This window comes from Anabrus simplex, chromosome 10, assembly GCF_040414725.1.
Source record: "Anabrus simplex isolate iqAnaSimp1 chromosome 10, ASM4041472v1, whole genome shotgun sequence".
Classification (NCBI taxonomy): Eukaryota; Metazoa; Arthropoda; class Insecta; order Orthoptera; family Tettigoniidae; genus Anabrus; species Anabrus simplex.
In genome coordinates, this window is record NC_090274.1 from 100,054,591 (window position 1) to 100,062,263 (window position 7,673).

A 7,673-nucleotide genomic window follows, 5' to 3' on the forward strand; every position below is an offset into this window, starting at 1 on the left:
GATATGATATTATGTATAGGCTGTTTTTTATTTAATTATTAATTTTGTCTGATTTGCTCGCATAAGGGACAAAGTATCTACGTTGTATGCATTAAGCCTTACTCTTTCGTTTTGGGTAGCTTTGGGTTGTTAATGATTATCAATCCAGGTAGCAACAAAACAGATCACTCCATCCCACTATGACAGTCAACAATACACAAAGAAGATGAATAAACGTAAGTATTTTCCTTTCAACACTATTCAATATTTTGCCCGGCTTAATGGCTCAGACTGTTAAGGTGCTAGCCTTCTGAACCCTACTTGGTAGGTTCGATCCTGGGTCATCGCGTGGTACTTGAAGGAGTCCAAATACGTCAGATTGCTGTCGGAAGATTTACTGGCACGAAAAAGTACTGCGGGAGTAAATTCCGGCAACTCGGCGCCTCCGAGAACAGTAAAGGTAGTTAGTGTGGCGTAAAGCCAATAATATTATTATTAACTATTTTACACGGACAAATTGAAGTTGACCCCGGAGCCCAGAGGTGAGATACCAAACCTGCAAACACTACAGATCATATCCTAACAGCTGGCGACTTTATTTATAAATATAAACTTTATACCTGCAATCTCATGCGAGGAGATTTGATTACCCAACAGCACGTAGGCTTCGTAATTTCTCCCATATAGGTTCTTGTGTTAAGCTTCAGTGCCGTGATTAACATTCAAGCTGACAACTACTGGAAATGTAGTCAGATGTCGGAGGAAAGAACATGAGCGGTTTCCTGAGAATGGATAAAATGAACACTCGTTCTTTTCATCTTGGATGTTAGGATAAAAATCAGCCCTGCATGTTTCATACGGCCACTTTGCAGTTATTTTGTGACCAGCTTTTACACTGAGAAATAAGTATGTAATTAGTGCTGTCTGGAAAGCAATTCCCAGCGTGATCTTTTCCTTGTGTGCTAGAATTTTAAGTCTCGTTTGGAATCTGTTGGTATTAGTTGTTTCAGTATTCCCTTTCCAACAGTAATTGTTGCGATTTCAGTTCTTTATATATTTGGGTAAATGGCTGCTCGGAAAAGAAGGCCTGATAGTATCGCTGTCCACAAGAGCTTTCCTCCAGTCGTGATGTGTTCAGAGAATATATCTATTGTTAAAATAATTACCTTGGCGTTCAGATATTTTTGATGTGCAAATTGTAATTTCAGCGCAGTTTCAGCACGCACCTCTACAGTGAGTAATACCTTTTTATTCAACGATAAAGTTCTTCATGAAGATAGATTTACTCCTTCGCAGTCAGTACACACAGCACGATTGTCTAAATACGCTAATACAGTAAGTTGTGTGATGCAGGTTATAGTGTGTGTGTTCCGCACTGAATATATTCCCCAAACAGCAAGAGAGTTCATTCTGTAAACGCAATCGGTTATTCAATATGTTTATCAAGACCTTGTCTCCCTTGATCCTGTCTCTGTGCCTGTAGGCACCACGTTCTACTCGTATAATTTTCTACTATTGTGCACTTTGTTGTCTTTGAGAAATTACATACTTGAAAAACGTCCATACTTCCGGCAAGCAGACGACGGCAGGTGTCTCACTGCTGCTGGGCTACTTTACTCGTTCAGCCTCATCCAACTTGCAACTTTGCTACATACTCGGATCAACCGATGTGGTCCTTTTTATCATTAAATTTAGTCTGCCCTGCAGCACCGATGAAAATGCGCTGACACTCTGTTGAAATCCGCAAACAAACAAACTCTTAATAGTAAGTGTATGGTTGTTAATTTTTCCAGAATTATGTGGGAAAGGATAGCTTTAGGGAATGTTGAGAGTAAGTTTATGTACTATCAACAATAGTAAATAATAATAATAATAATAATAATAATAATAATAATAATAATAATAATAATAATATGACACTGGCGAAAAATATTTCCAAACACAATGAAATAAGGAATGTAGCATACGGAAATGTTGTCAAGGTAACATATTACATTGATTTAAGGTACAAGACTATATGTTAATATCCGCGTGAGAAGAGCCTTCGCAAATGTGCAATGCTGGTCCATTAATAATTGGTATAATCGCCCTAAACTTAAATGCAGGCATGCAAATGTACATTCACTGTGTCATGCGGGTGCTGGGTTGGAGTTCCATGCCTCTTGCACTTGGTCGATCAATTCAGGGACGGATATTGCCGGTTGTGGATGACGCTGAAGTTGTCGTCCAGTGATGTCACATAGATGAGGTGGATCCAGCGGTCAAGGCAACATCTCGACACCTTGTAGAACACGTTGGGTTACAACAGCAGCATGGCAGCTGGAGAACACCCCGGGGATGCAGGTCATGAGCGCCAGCACAACGGGTCGAATCACCAGACGGACGGACGTATAGTGAGGGTGCGTGGGATAACCACTAATGTCGTAGCAAATTGCTCCCGGTGTAATTTCAGTGTGTCGAAGCCACAGACAGATGGAGTGCAGGCTCTCACCAGGCCTCTTTTAACCAATACATGTCCATCACTGGCACCGAGACAGAACTGGCTTTAATCTAAAAACACAGTGGACCTCCACTCCAAACACCAATGAGGTCTCGCTTGACATTCTGCAAAAAGCAAGAGATTTCATTCCCTAAACGCAATCGGTTATTCTAAGACTGTAGGCACCATGTTCTACTCGTTTTCTATTATTGTGCACTTGTAGAAGTGTAGTCAGATGTAGGAGGAAAGAGCATGAGCGGTTTCGTTAGAATGGATAAAGTGAACACTCGCTCTTTTCATCTTGGATATTAGGACAAAAACTTGTCACTGAATGGTTCGTATGGCCACTTTGCAGCGAGAAGACGGAATTTGTGTTGAAAAGTGGAATGAACACCGTAGTGCGGCGATGTTACTGTGGTGCTAACTGCAGACACAGTCCGCTGCACCACAGCCATACGCCAAATACGGCGGTCCTCGCTCTCGGTGGTGCCACGGGTACGTCCGGAGCCCGGTCTTCTGGTGAGCGTACCTTGTCGGAACAATGCTGCCTGCACGCATGCGCAGTGGAGACATTCCGGCCTAGTCGTTCTGCAGTAGCGCAGAAGGAAAATCCACCTTCACGAATCCCTCTTATTCGGCCTCCATCAACAGTGGCCTCTTCGTCGTCGTAAAGGCATTCTTGACCCACTCACAGTCACTCTGTCGAATCTCACAGGTAACTAACGCTCTCGCCCAGTACAGTCTGTATTTAAACAAACCTGATGTGCAAAGTCATATGGCCACTACTAGGGCCACGCTAATGCGATTTGCGGGGAATTTGAATCACCTTCATTTTTCACATGTGTAAACACGTCTACTATCAGTCGTTAATATAGCATAACTCCTTCTTGGTGTTTGGATATTTTAATTCCACCATTGCATAACAATAGTTTTACGCATTTATATCACCTTTTAGTGTTTTTTGAGATACACCGAGTGCCAAAATTCCTTCCCTCAGTTCCTTACCTTGAATAAAAATCTAATACACGAGACTGGATGATTTGACCTCCAGCAGACTGAAGTAGGAACGTGTAAACAAACACTTTGTGTATTTTTTACATTATTTTTGTCGTTCACATTGTATATAACAATGCGTATTACAGTATAACCTCAAATTATATATTCGAATGCCCTATTTTGCCTTAGATACCGTTATTATTGATTGTACATTTCCTATAAATTCTGCTGCAAGCCTCAACTAATGCTGTATACGGAACTGATAGCAATACAAGGTAGTGGAACCGGGGATATATTTGTAATTTGGTATTAGGGATCTTGAAGTGTATATCCATCAGTGGTGGGCGAATTCGCTTGAATCTATATTGGAAAGTCAGCTGGTTGCGGTGGTGAATTTTGTTTCGAGAGGAATTTCAACTAGTTAATCAACAGCTATGAACAAATTAAGTGAGAATAATGTGGTGATGAGAAGGCTGAATATATGCCTATCAATCCCAGTACCCCTAGGTTATCATAGAAGAGGTTATGCGCATGTTGTTCATTCACTTCCAGAGAAAGATCCAACGGTGAGCTGCCATTGAAGTGTATTCTTTTCCCTGAAAAGTGTAAGATTAGGCCTAATTATAAACGAACTGAAATTTTCCTCTATCCTGAATTTCCATTATTATGACTCGTGATGCGGTTCCAAAACATTGTTATATTATTGTAAGGTTTTATGAATAAATATGTAAAAATTCCTGGTATTTTTAAACTGGAACGCCTATTCTTCAATAGTTACGTATTCATTCCAGGAAATTGGATGCATTTTACAGTTGATTTTCATGAGAAGAACTTGGGTAGAAGAAAGTGGTTCAGTATTGTATCAAATGCAGCTCATTATAGATAATCTCTCACCCTAAATAGCCAGCGGTACAGTACACGTCTGTTCCTTTTGTAAAAATGTCAAATCACATGAATTATTAAAAGAAACTATTTTATGTGTTTAAATATGTTTAAATACTTACTAAAATATTAATGTAATATATCCTGAATATCATAGAATACAAAGTCACTCATTAAAGAAAAACGTCATCCAAGTCTTTATCAGGTCGTAATAAATCGGGAATGGATGCGACGTCACCACGCATTTGAACTATGATGTTGCGCTGAATATGATTAGCAGTTGATCGCGTATCGCCGGAAATACGAGCATTCCGTTGGCCAGTCTCTTTGATAAAATTGAAGACCTCGTCACCCCAAATAGCATTCGTTTCAATGGTTACTGGCACGAAGAGTTTGTCCAACAAATCCCTGTATTTTTTTTTTAGCATATTTCCTATTCGCGGGTGCTCCTCCAGCAGTCATTGATGAAAGGAGAAGATTATACTGGGCAAATGTGTCGGCACAGGTAAAATCGCACAAGAGAGATTTACCTTTTTACCATGGCACAATTGTCATACCATCTGGCTGTTCATCGTCTGAACGGCAGCAGCTAGTAGGGTCTCGCACAGGAGAAAAGTCTGCCGAAATCAGAACCCGCAAGATGACATCGTTTATAGTGGAGTGGCCTATGTGTCTTCCCAACAGGAAAGGCCATGGAGGCCATGTCGATCAGCACAGGCACAAAAGCTGAGCATTGGTGAGGTTCGAAGACGGCTGCTCCCAAGCGTAAAGCCAAAACTCTCATTGGAAAGATGAAGACCAATAGAAGGCGACGGCAATGCTTGGAGCAATGCAGCAGATTCAGGAGAAGAAGCAGCGAGGAGAAAGGCTTTGTCTTGAAGACTACCAGTTGGCTGCTGCAGAAGCGAGTGGTGATGACTGATAAGCAGCTTGAATAATTCTTTTGCCAATATCAGGGGGAATTACGCCGACCAAGCTTGACCACCAAGATGCGCTCTCTTGTAGAGCAGCACCAGGGTCCACGCATCCACTAGGTAGAAGATGAGTCTCGACAAGGCGAACAGAAACGTGGAAAGACGCTAAAATGGCGGAATCGCCATATCCGCAGCACGACAAATGCCGAGGCCTTCAGAACGAAGAGGAAAACAGACGGTGGCCAAGCATTTCCACTCACGGAGCACTTGAGGATGGTTTCGCGCCCAGTTTTTAACACAAAATCGAATTCTCCCAATATTGGGGTCTCACGCTGAGACGGCGATCAACGCGGGAAGTACATCAATCACGGGTTGGAAAACGAAGTGCGGAGCAAGAAGAAGGCTTAATGTGACGAAACCATGGAAAGACGTGATAAAAAACTAAAGTTTCGTCGTACTTTCAGCCAATAATTTGCACAGAGCTCCAGGGGATAGCGCTGCGCCAACTGTGAAAGTATCGGCTGTTATTAAAAGACGAATTCAAGGTGAAGAAGCATTAAACTTCTCGTACAATGGACGCCAAGAAAACCCACTTCGCTCATAGAAAATTTAAGATGTAGACCAATGTTTGCAGCTTGTGTGGGAATATAATCCAGAGATGAAAGGACGTAGTCAGGTTCATCATCAATGGTAACTTCATCCAAATACCAAACGTTTAACTCGGTATTAGTGGAGTTGACAATCGACTGAAGAGTAACTGCGAAAAGAGCAGGACCGAGTGCGTCACATTTTTGAACTCCACATTGTGAAATTATAATTTCACATGAAGGGAAAGATCACTTGTCCGTTAGCTGAACTGATATACACAAGGATGGATGGAAGCAAGGAAAGTCATTCTTCACTGCCAACAACATAGCATCACGATGGAACTCTTTGAAAGCATTACTAAAGTCTAATTTAACGAAGGCTTTCTGGCAATGATGAGGAGCCTATCCATAGATATGTGCGGCACGGAAAGCATTGGGAACACACACCCCAAGTTGGTGGGGTGATAAGATGTCCATACCAGGTATACGAATTCTGTAACCTAAGACTTTCGCAGCTAGTCGACCCCAAACCGGTACCGACAGCAGTAGGGCGAATGCCACCACATTTATTCTTCAAAGCGGTGAGTGAGGAACCAAGAAATAGAGGCGAAGCTCGAATGGGACTCCGCCAGAAATGATGAAGTCAAGTAGACCTCGGGAAGATCTCATGAGTTGCTCCTTAGAATCATACTTTTGACATTGGGGAAGGTATTTCAGGACCAACGGATGAAGGCAATCCATTCCACCAGCAAATCCAGAAGGAAAAGAAGAGATGGAATTAAAATGTTCTGTTGTCGTTTAAACCGTAATAAAATTCTGCTTTTAGTGTTCTCCTGGTCTGGAAATTCGGCACGATATGTGAAGTTGTTCCGACACAGCGCTATTCGTGTGCTAAAAGAGAAATGGCGTGTCATGGGTTGTGCAAGAGGGGATTGTGACGGTGCTATGTAACAGTCAACAGTTCGAGTTCTTGCCAACTAGCTGATGCTGTTTTGTTTTGAATTACTCTTCACTTCGGAGCGCGGCTTTGTAGATGATTATCTTCCAAGTGCATGCTGAATGTCAAAGAAAAGTTAAACTATACCGTATGTCTGCACTTCATGACTCGGAACAGTTGGAAGAAATTAACAGAAATCTCGTCACTAATGCCCCAGGTAATTTAAATAACACCAACACACGTGAAAAACTAACTTATACACCAGGAATTGTCAAATGCCTCTAAGTGAGCAACCATTAGTTGAGTATATCGTGTATCAGAGTGATAATGTCGTTTATACATGCCATGTTCACCGTCGTGTTTTTTATTTCCCATTCCATGAGCTGAGTGACTGATATATGATAATTATCTCCCTGAAAGCTACTGGTAACAGCTAAATGTTTGCTCAACGTTGTCGGTTTTCAGCTTCCCTCGTGACAGTTGAAAGTATCTGTCATTAGTGAGCGATGGCTCAAATGAAGTGTTATGTAACGGTTAAGCCATGATGAGAAATATTAAAGAAATGTGAGGTGTGTATCATTTGAATAACTGAAATCTGCTTCCAGAGTATTCCTGTGCAAAGTAAATTTTACACATTTTCACAACCATACAAACATCTTAATTATATATTGTTAAGCCTTTCAGCATTCAGTCGGCAAGCCTTGTAACCTAGATGGCGTGTGTTTAGACCTCCCCCACTATATCTTGAGGCCGAAAATATCCTCTCCGCCCTACGAGGTATGTTTTATCTTTAATGTATCATATATTTAATTTACTCACGACGAGTAATATTCTGCGGTCCCGAGTCTCATTTGGTACGCTTGGGCAGGCTTGGAGAGGCTTCTGCTTGGTGTGGGCTA